We start from the raw sequence: 16,804 nt of genomic DNA, 5'->3' as shown, positions 1-16,804 counted from the left end.
ATCTTCTGCACTCTGGTTGAATGCCCTAGTTGGGTGGTCTTTCATTGATTCTGTCATTGCTTCTTATTTTACAGGTTTATTGAGTATGCCCACAAGAAAATGAATCTCGGGGTATTATATAGTGCCATATACAGTTTATACTTTGATAATAAATTTCCTATGAACTTTGAAATGGGAACAGTCTGCATTTCATCAAATGACCTTAAACCTTAATTACTTTCTTAGAAATTTGAAAGTCATAGAGACACAGAATCATGTAGCACAGAAACGATGCTTCAGCAACCACCACTTACCCTCCCTACCCATCAAGTCTCCACTGTATCAATAGTAAAACAAAGTCATAAAATGCTGAAAATACTCAGCAGGTAAGGCTCTATCTGTATCAATGTTTCAAGTCAAACTCTGCTTCCCATTTTTTCTCGTTCCACAGATGTGCCATCTCTGACAAAGAGCCTCTAACCTAAAATATTGACTTTCCACCACAATCTTAAAACATTTGCTTCCTTTGCTGCACAACACCATCATGATTTAATTTATGAAATAGTAGAATAACATGGAAATTCAACAGAGTGACAAGAGTATGTTTCTAGCAGTATGGGAAAACATTGCTCATATCTCCTGTTGTGCAATGAGGTAGCAGATGAAGCAAAGGGAGTACGCAGATGGACATGACTCACCATCTGCCCACTGACATTGGACTGCATTCTGGACTAAGAAACAGCACTCTCAAAGTTTTGTTTTCTAAGTTCTGAGCATTACTGGCCTCGCTAATGCATGGTGCAGATTGGCCATAGTCATCCAGAATGATTGCAAGCCTAGAAAGTTAAGAAGAACAGACACATTGACATCTGCCATCATATCCCATCTTCACAACAAGGATCTTCTAATGTATCTTGTGGTTACATGTTGTTGTATGTTTCATGTCAGATCCCTTCGGGGCAAGAAGAATCATACAGCAACTGTACTGCACATATTGGCTTAAATAAAGCGGAATTTCAGAGTTTCACTTTTTTTGCCAGGTTTTTGCCAGCTGGTTATACTGCACAAGTAGGAGAAAGAGCATAGAGCCATAGGTGGTTTGTACTGCCAGAGGAGGGTCACACACAAATGATTGTTTTCTATGTTAGTAGGGAACAAGATCTAATCTACAGTAATAGTTCTAGGTACACTCATGTGCCCAGGCTGCTCTGTCCATGAAGTGACAGATCCCTGTCAGCCTGAAGTTCATACTCTCTGGATCATGCCACTTTCTTCATGATAATCTAGTTTATAGTGCACAATCCTCCTTGTGTAGAGACCCTCCTTGTGTGTTGAAAAATTTTCCAGAAATATGGATTCCCTGAAATTTCAGGGATGGACTGCCTTTATCTGATATCCCAGTAGGAAGCATAAGGACCATTAGTCACTGAAAATGCAATTCCTCTCCATATGCAGGGCGAAGAGTTTTCTTGATCCCCATGTATCCAGATTACTCAAGGAGTCTTTCATCTTGAGATTATCCATAGTGCCCATTTTATTTACCAAAAAGAGATCTGGCTCTGGAGAGTAAAAACAATTATCCCTCTTTCAGCTCTTGGGTCCTCGTTCATCTGCAGACTCCTGATCTTATTGTAGAGGTCAGTAAGCCACCTAGAGCCCAATGGAGAATGACGTACAGATTGTTGATATTATGTTTCAGTAAAGGAACAGATAAGGAGGTTTCCTTTAGCTCTCTGCATAGAGAGTTTAAATCGCCATGTTGGTCGAGTGTACACTATCTATTCATAACAGGATATAGTTACAGCAGAAGAAGGAAGGGGAGGGATAGGAGACCATGTTAGCAAATAATGAGGGAGATATCTCCTGTCTGGTTGTGCTTGGGATGTTCCGCGTAGATTCTCTTGAGGATCCCAGTGCACTGATTCTGTTCCCAGGCTGGGAGGCATCTTCTCAGCTAAAATCATATGCCTGATCATGGTCCATGTTGTTTTTGAATTTATAGTCATTAGATACTATAGCTATCATTTAGAATATGACAGTAGAACAGATAGAAGTCACGTGACACAGACTCTACTGTACATCAGATAGATGTCACCTTTCCCAATCACTCCTGAACATTAAGTGCAATGTTGACGTTGTTCACCTGCTCTTGCTGGTGGCTATCTTGTAGAATCACTACAACACAGGACGCAAAAGTAAATAGCAATGTCTTCATTATCAAAAAACGTACAAATTAAAACCAGAGCATTCACAATGAAAACAAAACTCTAAAGACTTAAGACTAATCATATAACTATTGCGGCACCCTTTTGTGAACAATTCTTGGCCTCTATGGAAAATATACATAATTTAAAGTCACCTCTATGATGTGACCAAGCCTGTATATGATAATCCAAATGTGATCTCACCAAGGCCAACCCCCACAAGACATCCTTGCTCCTGTACTCAAAAGCTTTTGCAATGAAAACCTATATTTTCTCTGTCCTCTTCACAGCTTGTTGTATCTGCATGCTTGCTTTCTATTTCAGGTGTACAAGGCCATCTAGATTCCTTTGTACATGAATATCAATCAACATTCATATGTTGTTCTAATGTTATGCTGTACCTACGAACTGGGTTCTGCATTATACTGCACTGGCCATCAAAATGTTCATTCAGTCCACTTGTTAAAGTGCTTTGCTTCCTCCTCACAAATCATAATCCCACACCCAGTTTTCATGTTATTCACAACTTATAAACACTTAGTTATAAATACTTATAAACTTATAAAAACTTAGTTTTTATCTAAATATCTGTGTTCCTTTAACAAGGAATGGCCTTGACATACTAGCTATTAAATAGAATGTCCTCTATGACCATATAACATTTGAATATGCTGAAAAATTTCCATTTGGTCTGGTCCTGTGTCAATAATAGCAGCTTGCTTGTCAATGCAAAGATGATTTAATGAGTTTGTTCAGAGATTGCCAATTCCCATAAAAACTGCTTTTGGCATCCATTTTACATTGGTTATGAAACATGAGGCTTTGTTCTGAACTATGACCTTTACAAGCAAGTTTAATTATTTACCAAAAATAACAATAACTAATTCCCAGGATTTAGCTTTCTATATTACAGAGAAAAATATATTTATTTTCATGCTCTTGAGTTGTCAAGAAATTTGAAGCACTCAGATGTTATACTGCAATTGTACAGGATGAGGTGAGGCCGCAGCTGGAGCACTGTGCATTGTTCTAGTCTCCTTACTTGAGGAAGGATATACTGGCTTTGGAAGTACACCAGGTTGATTCTGGAGATGAGGGGGTTAAACCATGTGGAAAGATTGAGTCGCCTAGGTTTGTACTTGCTGGAATTCAGAAGAACAAGAGAAGATCTTACAGAACCACATAAAATTATGAGAAAGGTAGTTAAGGTAGAGCCAGGAAAGTTGTTTCCACTGGTAGGGGAGACTAGAACTAGTGGACATAGCCTCAAGATTCAGGGGAGTAGATTTAGTACAGAAATGAGGAGGAACTGAGAGAGTGGTGAATCTCTGAATTTTCTGCCCAATGAAGTAGTGGGAATTACCTCAATAAATATATTTAAGACAAGATTTTTGCATAGTAGGGAAATTAAGGGCTATGGGGAAAAGACAGGTGGAGAAGAGTCCATGGCCAGATCAGCCACGATCTTATTGAATGACAGAGCAAGCTCGATGGCCTAGGTGGCCTACGCCTGCTCCTATTTCTTATGTTCTTACGTTATGACTTTGGATCAAACTTACTTAATTTCTTCTTGTGGAAACTCTCATCTTGTCGGTTCAGTAATCCTGGAAAAAATGAAACAAAGCATGTTTTTGCTGCTATTTATTTTCTTTGTGCTCAGTCCCTCAAGGATGACTTGTTTCTCCTTTGATTCTGTGAGTTCCTGCATACCGAGGCCAATGTGGGAACCATAGTCTGCCACAGATGGTACCCTCTGAGGTGGTATGCACCTTCTGTTGTTCATGCAGGACTTCTGTGTGATTACATTGCATGGACTCTGTTCTTAGTGTCACCCCAACTGTTCCTTCTCCATTTTGATGGGCCAGAGAGTACCAAGGTACCAAGAATCATTAAGAAAGGCGTAATTCTTGAAGGAGACTTTGAACACCTTGGTGAATCTTTACATGTCTGATAATTTCTTCCTGTTCAGAGAATAAAATGGAAAGCATGTTGCAGAAGTTTACTGTCAGACAAAAGCGTAACCTGGCCTGCCCAGGATTTAATCCCTCCATGCTGGGCAACGTTAGCTCACATGATGAGAGTAATGTGGGCCTGCCTTTGCTGCCCGTGGATTCGGAGGATTTTGCTGAGAAAGCTTTGAGTAAGCAGTAACTGAAAACACTGTAGATTGCATTGTCCATCGCTCTGCTGATGAGTTAAGGTAGAGTGATGAAGTGGCTATTAGAAACCTAGGTTTGTGGACACTGGAAACGGGATGATTTCCTATATGGTTGTGTAAGTGTACTGTGCTGGGGAAGGATGGATAATTCAAAACTTTGACAATAACCAGGATGTTGTTTAGTCCCATGGCTTTTCCTGTATCTGATGTACCTTCCACTTCTTTATATTAGATAAGGTGAATCAAATTGGCTGAAAAATGGTTTCTGTCGTGTTGGCGACTTTAGAAAGGAGCCAAGATGAATCATTTACTTAATTTTTTTCTGGCTGAAGGTAATGCAAACATCTACAGAAGATGAATGTAGCCTTTCCATGCATTAAAATACAAGGCAATAGTGGCCTTGAAATTTTCTCATGCAGTGCAATAATTTTAAGCACCATGCCAATGACTTAACTATTATTAACTGAAACGTAAAACATTTATAAAGTGACATGATGCTTTGTTTCTCGTTTAATAAATATCTTATTTAAAACAATGGACAAATTGCTGGAAGAACTCAACAAGTTTGGTAGGAAATGTGGAGGCAAAAGGATAACTGACGTTTTGAATCAGAGTCAGGTTTAATATCCCTGCCGTCTGTCATGAAATATATTGTTTTGCAGAGCAGTCCATTGCAATACATGATAATCTATAAATTACAGTAAGCCATTTATATAAAACATTAAATTAAATAGGTAGCAAAAAAAAGAAGAAAAATAGTGAGGTAGTGCACATGTGTTCATTATCCATTCAGAAATCTGTAGAGTGCCTAGTCTCAGTCATTTTCATTGACATCCTCTCCTTTAGGCTTCATGCTTATAGAAGTATTATTTTTATGATACAAGCTTGAACTTTATCTTTAGTTGGCCTTGTGAGGGTGGTAATCAGACATCTGTTACTGCAGTTACTGTGAAGTAGGTACCACAAGACATTCTCCTCTAGGCAGGAAACAACGGGTCACGTAGAAATGAAAAGTCTCCTGTGGTTATTGGTTCAGTGGTCAGCTAGTGGCACTCTGACTATTGTGATGAATAAAAGAGGATGTTCAAAAACAGTGGCACGTGCCCAGCTACTGGCAGACAAATGGAAGTGAATGATTTTTAAAAACAGCTATGTGTATAGGTTATAAATAGCAGTTGACACAAAATGCCATGTAGATTGAAATCAGTCTGGAAAATATTTCAAATGGTGAACTTTAATTAGTAAAATATTACAGGAAACAACCAGTGTGATATATTGGGTGCAACTGAAACGTAACAAGAACATTGGAAGTGTTAGAATAAATACTCAGGAGAGTGCATCATCGTAATGTTAATTTCAAATGAAGAAAATGCACATTCTTGCAGTGTGAAAGAATATGCTTGTACTTCAGCTTGTGAAGATCCACAGAGATCACTGCAAGAGAATATGGCGATTGTACTGAACGTGGCAGTGGTCATGATTGTCCGTCATGTCCCAGAATGGCAGGAGTCCTGTGCGGGAGAGCTTTTAAATGAAAACCCATTGCACTGGGGCAGCTCCACTCTCTTGACCTCAGAAGTCCAGGCCCACTGGTACAAGCAAGTGTCACAAACTGAGGCCTTTTTCGGTTGCAGTGGATGACCATGTCATCTTCTGTTCCCTGACAGGCCCTTTTCTCCCCACGGAGCTCTGCAGTACCCCCTTCCTTGACATTGGATCTCTCTGTAGATCTCATCCACCCACTCAGCCAGAGGTGACTTCATAGGCACGTCCCTATCTCACTGGGGTACTAGTGATCCTCGCCCGGTTTAGTCTGCCTGTCAAAGTAGTGTACCGGGGGTGTGGCCACTATCACATGCTGACAGGTGAGAGTTGAGTGTCCGGTGGGGAGCAAAGATGAGCAAGCTGTCATAGAATGGACTTGACAAACCCCTTCACCCCTGCTGGACACCGCATATGTCCCATTGCATTGAATAGAAAGGATTCAAATAACTTACAACAGGGCTCCAATACTACGTTTAATTTTTACCTCATCTTGCTGTTGCCTTAATCCTTCTTCCTAAAGGATCAAGGGTTCATTTATTTTTAAAGCATATATCCATATGCAACTCATTCTTGAGGAAGATTGAGACACTGAGGTGAATGCAGAAGGCAAGCAAGAGTTCAGCGCCAGCTGCCTTCCTTTTAAATTGCTGCCGAGAAGGATTCTGTGCATGACCTACCACTGTGTCGCTCACTGTGGCCATTGTGCTCTTGTGGTGACCCTCTCTTTCAATGAATGTTGGTGATATTGTAGGATGTTATTGTGGTTCTGCGTTAATGGATTGGACTACTGTGATAATGGACTGTGGACATTTTCAGACATATGGTTTTTATATTCTGTAATTTTTATTGCCTGTTCCTTTTCCATTTTGTTGTGCAAGAGGAGGGTGTTTGGGGGTTAAAGTTCTGTTAGTTTTTTTATGCGGGGAAGGGGGAGATTTTTGGGGACTGATGTTCTCATTCTGCTTTTTTTGCGGGTAAGGAGGTTTTGGGGATTGATGTGTGTGGGAGGTGGGTTTGATGTTCCTCTCTGAATGACTTTCATGTTCTTTCTTTGATTTGTGGCTATCTGGAGAAGACAAGTTTCAGAGTGAAAAAGGATCTATTCCGAATGTGTGCATTGTGTCATTTAATGTTCCATGCTTACACAAGCACAAAGCAGCACAGTAGAAGAAATTACCAATACAGTACAATCCCATGCTGAATTTTCTAAAAGTAGAATTTATTATTAGGCATTTGCACTTCAATTTTGATACTGTCCCATCTAGATAGGAGAATTATTAAATCATAACATGGAACACAGAGCACAAGTAAATCACAATTTTAGTTACATTTTCATGTGATGTATCCTACACTGCTCTTTGCCTGGTTATATGCCTCAATCCACTTTACTCATGATACGAATTTGATTAAAAAAGACAATTTCCTGTACTTGTCTGTTGATCCCCACACTGAAGCTTATGAAGAGCTTTGTTCCATTCACCTCTTGAACTTCAGATCTATAAGAAGCGAATAGATAATTTATGACAGAAGGAAATAAAATTCCTGCTCATCAGTGACTCAAATTTTGTGAGTAGTCTGTATTTATTTTTACTGGGTTCTATTGAGCTAATATTAGATTAGCACTTAATGATGATTTTGGTTGAATGTCTTTAACAACTCAAAGTAATTACCATACAGCAAGTAACTGCCATTGAATGTTAAAGTGTCATTAACTGTACAGCCTATATTTCTAAAGATTAAATATTTACTCTTTGTACTCAAGTTACAATTGTCCTGTAATCAAAGGAAGGCATAAAATTAAAAAAACTGCTACGTTTTGTAGTATTTTCATAACCTTAGTGTCCTGAGAGACATTTGCAGTGTGAGCTACAGTATTTATCTACTTGATGTTTACTCTCTCTACGTGTTTGATTCAAGCTTTGCTTTGATCTGATAACATTGTGTATACTATATCTGATGTATCAAACGCAGAGCAATATAACACAGGGCAAAGTTATTCGGTGCTTTGAGATATATTTCCAACCTTCTCACTTTTATTTATTTCTCTTATCTGGTATGTCTTTCTTGCTCTCAAGTTAAGAAAAAGGGTAAACGACAAAGGAATCAAATGGGTTAAAAGCCGCTCTATCTGAAATAATTATCAATAACTTATTTTCCTGATACTTCACCAAAGGTGCTGAAGCCTCCATTACAACCATTACATGACACTTTTTTTTGGTGAGGCTGATCTCATCAGCCACTGGTAAACAACACTTACACCAATACAGATAAAACTCAAAAACGGAAAGTAAGTGCTATAAAGAATTACACATATTCTTGAAATTCAAATAAATATACAGACATAAATTGCACTTGGAAAACCATAGCCAAATTAGACAGTTGGCAAGTCATACTTACTGATTTGATTCAGTATTTCACAGAGGTGACAAAAGGTAGAGCAGTGGTTGTTGTCTGTATGGATTTTTGTCAGGCATCTGACAAGGTCCCTCGTTGTAAGCTCATCTGAAAATCAAGAAGCATGAGATCTATGGTGAGTTGGCTGTTTGGATTCAGAATAAGCTTTCCTATGGAAGACATCAATTTAGTGGTTAACAGGATTTATTCTGGATGGATGTTCATCATTAGTAGTGTTTAGGAAGATAGAACTTGTCCTTGAACCAGGTCCTACGAGCATTTAAGTTTTAGTATCTTCTGTCTGATTGGAGGGAGAGATGACTGAATGTCTGGAGTGGGAGGACACTTTGATTATGTGAATCCAGACCCACAAAATGTGTTTGCTTCTATATGTTATGAAGGTACCACAACTCTGAGGGGCCGAAGGAGCGGGAGCAGCCCTGTCCTTCCGGAGAATCGCAAGATCGCTATTAATTCGGGTCTCGGAAGTGAGAGACAATGCAACGGTTCTGGCCATTGTTCTTAGAGGCACCTGTGTGTCCCTGCTACGTGACAGCTACCATGGACCTGGACACCCTCGGGCAATGTGGGGGTGGAGAGTGCATCCCCCTACTTTGATGGACATCTACAACTCTGCAAGTAAAGATAAAAGGGGACTGCAGGAGGCGGTACCCCAGCGATGCACCAGAGGAACTTGCTCGGTCAACGCTCCTGGGAGAGCTGGAAGCCACTCAACGCCACGTGTGCTCCTAACCCCTTTGCCTGGGGAGCGGGTGGCTGACAATACCGAGAAGGACTTCGAACTAACAACGGGGAAAACAACGCTCCCCTTGATTTTAATGGAGTGGCTTCATAAAGACACGGGCAAGTTTTCTTTTTGTTTTCACCGATCCCTCTAAAACACGTGAAACCCAACGATTCCTCGAAAGGCTAAAGTCTGCAGACTTCTGAATGATTTTTTATATTTCCAATGGACAAAAATATTATCCCCTAGACAACAGCCGAGATTACTTCTTAATGATGATTATTACTATACCCGCGCTTTAGATTGAGTATTGACGATGTGCACTATCTGAATGTTTGCATTAACCTTACTTTTGTGCCCCTTTATAAATAAAAACATTTGAAAATAGTGCCATCAGACTTCAATGGACCTCTCTATCTTTGCTGGTAAGTTCTCCAGTTACGGGATACGTAACATATATATTAGATGAAAATGTAGGTGCAAACACGAGGAAATCTGCAGATGCTGGAAGTTCAAACAACAGCACACACAAAATGCTGGTGGAACACATCTAGATGCTGCCTGGCCTGCTATGTTCCACCAGCATTTTGTATGTGTTGTTTGAAAATGTAGGTGGGTGGGTTAGTAAGTTTGCAGACGATACAAAGACTGGTGGTGTTATGGGTAGAGTAGAAGCTTCCCAAATGATACAAGGGGATATAGATTTTGTGAATATGGTAGAGAAATGGGAGATAGGAATTGATTCTGGTCAAGTGTGAGGTGTTACACTTTGGGAGATCAAATGTAAAGCTGTCATTGTGGTATGGATCTGGCAGCTGGGTGGCTGTCAGCCACCCTGAGCTAGGTGGGGATCTGGTTATTTCTGTAGCCAGCCAAGGTTGCTGGCTGTAACTGTGACTTGGAGCATCCCTGATGCAGAGATGGAACTGTCTGTTGTTCTTTGGTGTTTGTCTCTTCCTGTCCTTGCCCCGTGGGGTAAGTCAGGTTGTTCTGCCATTGCCCCGTGGGATGACCTGTCTTGTCTTGCCCTCTCCTCTGTGGGGTAAGTCAGGCTGTTCTGTTGTTGCCCTGTGGGGGGAATCTGTCTTGTCTTGTCCTTACCTCTGTCTGGTAAGTCAAGCCATTCTGCTGTTACCTGATGTATGGTTCTGCCCCACCTTGATGTTGACTGAACGTTGAGTCCTGGCTTGTTGAAGGATAAGTCCCGGCTCTATGTTGATGTACAGTTCCTAGTCAGCCTTCGAGTTATGCAAGCCTTGAGACCCAAGCCTTGAGACCCTGAGACTCGAGACCCCAGGCCTTGTCACATCTTTGCCCGGTTTGGGGTCCGAGCCTGAGTCAAGACCCAGGTTCTGGGTCCTTGTCCAGTCTCAGGCTCGGAGTCCAAGCCCAGGCTCCTTGTTCCCAGTCCCTCGTCCTGGTCCTGCTTCCCTAGCCTAGTCTGCGACCTGTCCTGTCCTTTAGTTTTGTCCCATCCTGTTCCTAGTATTTCAGTGTCTGTGTCCTGCATTTGGGTCTGTTCTCAATGCCCCCCAGTTATGACACTTAACACTGTTGATATACAGAGGGATCTTGGGGTCCAAGTTTACAGCTCCCTGAAGGTGGCTGCACGTTGACAGGTGGTAAGAAAGGCATACCTGATTTATTAGTTAAGCCATTGAGTTCGAGAGTTAACTCTGGTTACGCCTTATCTGGAATATTGAATTTTCTGGTCACCCAGTCACCAGAAGGATGCTGAGGCTTTGAAGAAGTTGCAGTGAAGGTTTACCAGATGCTGCTTGGATTAGGGATCATGTGCCACAAGGGTGGATAAACCTGTATAGTTTGGTCTGGATCGATGAGGTCAAAGGGAGACCTGATAGATGTTTATAAGATTATGAGAATTATAGATAGACTGCTGTTTCCCCAGGGTCAAAATGCCTAGCATTCAAAGGCATACATTTAGAAGGAATAAGTTCAAAGGAAATGCATGGGGTAATTTTTTTTAATTTTTACATAGAAAGTATTGAGTGCTTGGGGTGAGCTGCCAGGAATGGGAGATGAGGGAAATAAGAATAAAAGTGTTGAAAAGGCTCTTAGCAGAGTACATTAACATTGGAGGGATTTGGATATTGTATAGGCAGAAGAGATTAATTTATTTAGGTGTTTAATTACTGAGTTAATTAGTTTGGCACATCGTGTGCCATAGGGCACGATCCATGGTGACAGTATCTCTGACCTAACCTGGACCTAACATGCTGATGCAGCGACAAAGGCAGCAGCTATATTTCATGAGGAAGTTGAGGAGACCTCGTGTCACCAAAAGCATTCACAAGTTTGTACAGGTGTACTGTGGAGAGCATTCAAATTGGCTGCATCTCTGTCTAGTTTGGGGCTGGGCAGGGGGCTACTGCACAGGATTAAAATAAGCTGCAGAGAGTCGTAAACATAGTCAGCTCCATCACGGACACTAGCTCCATAGTATCCAGGACATCTTCAAGGAGCGATGCCTCAAAAAGATGGCATTCATCATTAAGGATTCCATCACGTAGGTCATGCCCTGTTATCATTGCTACGATCAGGAAAGACGAACAGGAGCCTAAAGGCGCACACTCAGTGATTCAGGTAAAAATTCCTTCCTCTGTCATACCATTTCTGATAGGACATTGAACACTACCTCACTCCTTTTTGAATTCTATTTTTGCACTACTTATTTAATTTAACTAACTAATATATATATATACTTATTATAATTCACAGTTTTTTTTATTATGTATTGCATTGTACTACTGCAGGTCAAGGGACTGATTGCCACAAAGTCAACCAATCTCACGGCCTATGCCAGTGATGTTAAATCTGATTCTGAGCTGTTCATTGTTCTATGTTCGAACAATGGGTTTGAAAATCACAGGTCTCCAATTATTAACCATGCCAATGTGTTTGGTCAAACAATAAATCATAATTTTTAAGCATTCTTAGTTCTGGGAAAAAAGATCAAAATCTGGCATTACAAAATTAAGGAGCAGTTTTATCAAAACAAGATGTTATGAGACCATCAACATTTATGCTTTCAATCCGTTTCACTACAAGTTATATTAAATATTAGACAATTTGTGTGTGTTATACCAGTGTTTGAGTTTGGCTAGGCACAGTTCAGAAGCCATCTACAGTGGTGCTGGATAGTTTGTGAACCATGTAGAATTTTCTCTATTTCTGCATAAATATGACTTAAAATGTGATCAGATCTTCACATAAACCCTAAAACTAGATAAGAACCCAATTAAATAAATAACACAAAAAAACATTATACTTCTCAATTATTTATTGAGAAAAATTATCCAATATTACATGTATTTTTTTGGAAGTAGTATGCAAACTTTTGCTTTCAGTAATTGGTGTGACCACCCCCCACCCTCCCCAACCCCGTACAGCAATAACTTCAACCAAGCGTTTCCGGTAATTATTGACCAGACCTGCACATCGGCTTGGAGGAATGTTAGGCCATTAGGCCATTCCTCCTTATAAAACTGCTTCAACTCTGGGATGTTGGTGGGCTTCCTTGCATGAACTGCTTGCTTCAGGTCCTTCTGCAACATGTTTATAGGATTAAAGCCAGTTCTTTGACTTGGTCATTTCAAAACACATTTCTTTCTTTTTAAACTGTCCTGTTGTTGATTTATTCTTGTCTTTTGGATCATTGTCTTGTTGCATTATCTGACTTTTATTAACCATCAGGTGATGGACTGTTAACCTGACATTCTCCTGTAAAATGTCTTGATGCAATTTTGAATTCATTGTTTCCTGCAACGATTGCAAGCTGTCCAGGCCCTGAGGCAACAAAGCAGCCCCAAACCATGATGCTCCTTCCACCATGCTTCATAGCTGGGATAAGGTTTTGGTGTTGGTGTGCCATGCCATTTTTCCTCCAAACGTAATGTGTATTTCAGCCAAAACAATGTGTTTCATGTGTCCAAAGAACATTATCTCAGAAGTGTTCTAATACATCCAGGAGGTCGTTTGCAAACTTGAAACATGCAGCAATGTTTTTTTTTTGGAAAGCAGTGATTTTCTCTGTGGTGTCCTTCCATGAACACCATTCTTGTTCAGTGTTTTTATTATAGTGGACACATGAACTTTAGCAAGTTCTAGAGATTTCTGCATGTCTTGCCTTGGGTTCTTTTTCACTTGCTTCAATATTGTACTTTGTGATTTTTGTATGATCTTTGCTGAATGCCCTTTCCTAGGGAGAGTAGCAACAGTACCGAGTTCTTCCATTTGTAGACATTTTCCCTTACAGTGCACTGATAAACACTCGGGTCTTTAGAAAGGCTTTTGTAACCTTTTCCACCTACATGAATCTCTACAATTCTTCCTCTAAGGTCCTCTGAAGGTTGTTCTGATTGAAGCATGACCCTTCTTAAACAGATCTTTCTTAAGAAGAGCAGGCTCTGTCAGTAAGCTGACTTTGTGCATCTTCTTAATAGAGCAGGGCACCTCCAATCTCATCTCATTGATTTAAACACCTGGGTCCAAGTAGCTTTTGTAGAAGTCATGACCCCAGAGGTTCACATACTTTTCCCAACAAATACATGTAATATTGGAACAACACACACAAAATGCTGGTGGAACACAGCAGGCCAGGCAGCATCTATAAGGAGAAGCACTGTCGACGTTTCGGGCCGAGACCCTTCGTCAGGACTAACAGAAAGGAAAGATAGTAAGAGATTTGAAAGTAGTGGGGGGAGGAGGAAATGCGAAATGATAGGAGAAGACTGGAGGGGGTGGGATGAAGCTAAGAGCTGGAAAGGTGATTGGCGAAAGTGATACAGAGCTGGAGAAGGGAAAGAATCATGGGACGGGAGGCCTACGAAGAAAGCAAGGGGGGGAGCACCAGAGGGAGATGGAGAACAGGCAGAGTGATGGGCAGAGAGAGAGGAAAAAAACAACTAAATATATCAGGGATGGGGTAAGAAGGGGAGAAGGGGCATTAACGGAAGTTAGAGAAGTCAATGTTCATGCCATCAGGTTGGAGGCTACCCAGCCGGTATATAAGGTGTTGTTCCTCCAACCTGAGTTTGGATTCATTTTGACAGTAGAGGAGGCCATGGATAGACATATCAGAATGGGAATGAGAGGTGGAATTAAAATGTGTGGCCACTGGGAGATCCTGCTTTCTCTGGCGGACCGAGCGTAGGTGTTCAGTGAAACGGTCTCCCAGTCTGTGTCGGGTCTCACCAATATATAAAAGGCCTCATGGGGAGCACTGGACGCAGCATACCACACCAACCGACTCACAGGTGAAGTGTCGCCTCATCTGGAAGGACTGTCTGGGGCCCTGAATGGTGGTGAGGGAGGAAGTGTAAAGGCAGGTGTAGCACTTGTTCCGCTTACAATGATAAGTGCCAGGAGGGAGTACGGTGGGACGGGATGAGGGGGACAAGTGGACAAGGGAGTCATGTGGGGCGCAATACCTGCAGAAAGCAGAAAGGGGGAGGGAGGGAAAGATGTTCTTGGTAGTGGGATCCCGTTGGAGGTGGCAGAAGTTACGGAGAATTATACGTTGGACCTGGAGGCTGTTGGGGTGGGGGGGTGAGGACAAGGGGAACCCTATCCGAGTGGGGTGGCAGGCAGATGGGGTGAGGGCAAATGTGGGGGAAATGGGAGAGATGCGTTTGAGAGCAGAGTTGATGGTGGATGAAGGGAAGCCCCTTTGTTTAAAAAAGGAAGACATCTCCTTTGTCCTGGAATGAAAAGCCTCGTCCTGAGAGCAGATGCAGCAGAGACGGAGGAATTGTGAGAAGGGGATAGCATTTTTCCAAGAGACAGTGTGGGAAGAGGAATAGTCCAGGTAGCTGTGAGAGTCTGTAGGCTTAAAGTAGATATCAGTAGATAAGCCATCTCCAGAGATGGAGACAGAAAGATCAAGAAAGGGGAGGGAGGTGTCAGAAATGGACCAGGTAAATTTGAGGGCGGGTGAAAGTTGGAGGCAAAGTTAAAGTAAGTTGGCATGAACATTGACTTCTCTGACTTTCGTTAATGCCCCTCCTCCCCTTCTTACCCCATCCCTGACATATTTAGTTGTTTGGCTTTTTTCTCTCTCTCTGCCCATCACTCTGCCTGTTCTCCATCTCCCTCTGGTGCTTCCCCCCTTTCTTTCTCCCGAGGCCTCCCGTCCCATGATCATTTCCCTTCTCCAGCTCTAGATCACTGAAACCAATCACCTTTCCAGTTCTTAGCTTCATCCCACCCCCTCTGGTCTTCTCCTATCATTTCGCATTTCCCCCTCCCTCCACTACTTTCAAATCTCTTAGTATCTCTCCTTTCAGTTAGTCCTGATGAAGGGTCTCAGTCTGAAACGTTGACAGTGCTTCTCCTTATAGATGCTGCCTGGCCTGCTGTGTTCCACCAGCATTTTGTGTGTGTTGTTTGAATTTCCAGCATCTACAGATTTCCTCGTGTTTGACACGTAATATTGGATCATTTTTCTCAATAAATAAATGAATAAGTATAATGTTTTGTGTTATTGTATTTTCTTTATCTAGTTTTAGGACTCAACTAAAGATCTGATAAAATTTTAAGTCATATATGCAGAAATAGGGAAAATTCTACAGTGTTCACAAACTTTCTAGAACCACTATGTAAAATTGCTGATGTTACTGCCATTGTTGGCAAAATCTCTGATGCTGACGAAAGGGCATACAAGAGGAGATATACCAGCTAGTTGAGTGATGTCACAGCAACAACCCGGCACTCAACATCAGCAAGACCAAAGAGCTGATTATGGATTTCAGAAAGAATAAGACGAGGTAAAACAAATCATCCTCATTGAGGGATCAGAATTGGACAGGGTGAGCAATTTCAAGTTCCTGGATGTCAATAACCTGGACTTAACTAACTTATACAGCTATAAAGAAGGCAAGATAGTGACTATATTTCATTAGGAGTTTGAGGAGACTTGGTTTGTTAACACTCAAACACTTCCACAAACATACTGTGAAAGCATTCTGACTGGCTGCATCACCGAGTGGTATGGGGGTGGGAGGCTAATGCACAAGATCGAAGTTACGCAAACTTGTAAAATTAGCCAGCTCCATCATGGGTACTAGCCTAGACATCCAAGACATCTTCAAGGAGTGGTGCCTTAGGAAGGCAGTGTTGATCATTCTGGATCCTCCACCACCCAGTAGATGACTTCGTCTTATTGGTACCATCAAGAAGGAGGTACAGAAGCCTTAATGTACACACTCAGCGATTCAGAACAGCTTCTTCCCTTCTGCCGTCTAATTTCTAAATGGACATTAAACACATGAACACTACCTTACTACTTTTTTATTTGTTTTCTTTGCACTATTTATTTTAACTTAACTATGTAATAGACATATATATATATATTTAATGTAATTTGATATTTTTCCTCTATATTTGTCATGTATTCCATTGTACTGCTGCCGTAAAGTTAACAAATTTCACAGCATATGCTAGTGATATTAAACCTGATTCTGATTTTGCTACTGATGGACTTGCCGATATTATGTTCTGAAATATATTCACACAAAATAATTTATATGCTTGATCAAAAGGACTGGCACAGGTTATATTGTTTACTTATGAGGGGGAAGGGTCAACTTACTTAACTCCAATGTCTAAAAGAAAATATTTCACTGTAAATTGTCGTGACACAGAGATTAAATGATTAAAAAAGGTCAAGATATAAAAGTCAAATCCTGAGTTGGAAGCAGAGCTTCAAAAAAAGATCAAAAGGCTGCCAGACTTCTGTCACAAAACCGGTTGAGGTGAATG

At 41.1% G+C, this 16,804-nt stretch overlaps 1 long non-coding RNA gene across 1 annotated transcript in view; it reads right to left on the bottom strand.

The window, feature by feature from the left end:
• Positions 1 to 383: 383 nt before the first annotated feature.
• Positions 384 to 16,804, bottom strand: part of LOC132405127 (uncharacterized) — a 64,309-nt gene continuing 47,888 nt past the window's right edge. The window contains exons 4-6 of the long non-coding RNA XR_009515769.1: positions 8,284 to 8,388; positions 3,743 to 3,787; positions 384 to 2,154 (exon numbers count right to left, since the gene is read on the bottom strand). This is a non-coding gene — a long non-coding RNA (uncharacterized LOC132405127). The remainder of the gene's footprint in view (positions 2,155 to 3,742; positions 3,788 to 8,283; positions 8,389 to 16,804) is intronic.

Source organism: Hypanus sabinus, chromosome 15, assembly GCF_030144855.1.
Source record: "Hypanus sabinus isolate sHypSab1 chromosome 15, sHypSab1.hap1, whole genome shotgun sequence".
Lineage (NCBI taxonomy): Eukaryota > Metazoa > Chordata > Chondrichthyes > Myliobatiformes > Dasyatidae > Hypanus > Hypanus sabinus.
The sequence above is the reverse complement of the archived record's forward strand: the minus strand, read 5'-3'. Positions and strand labels throughout refer to the sequence as shown.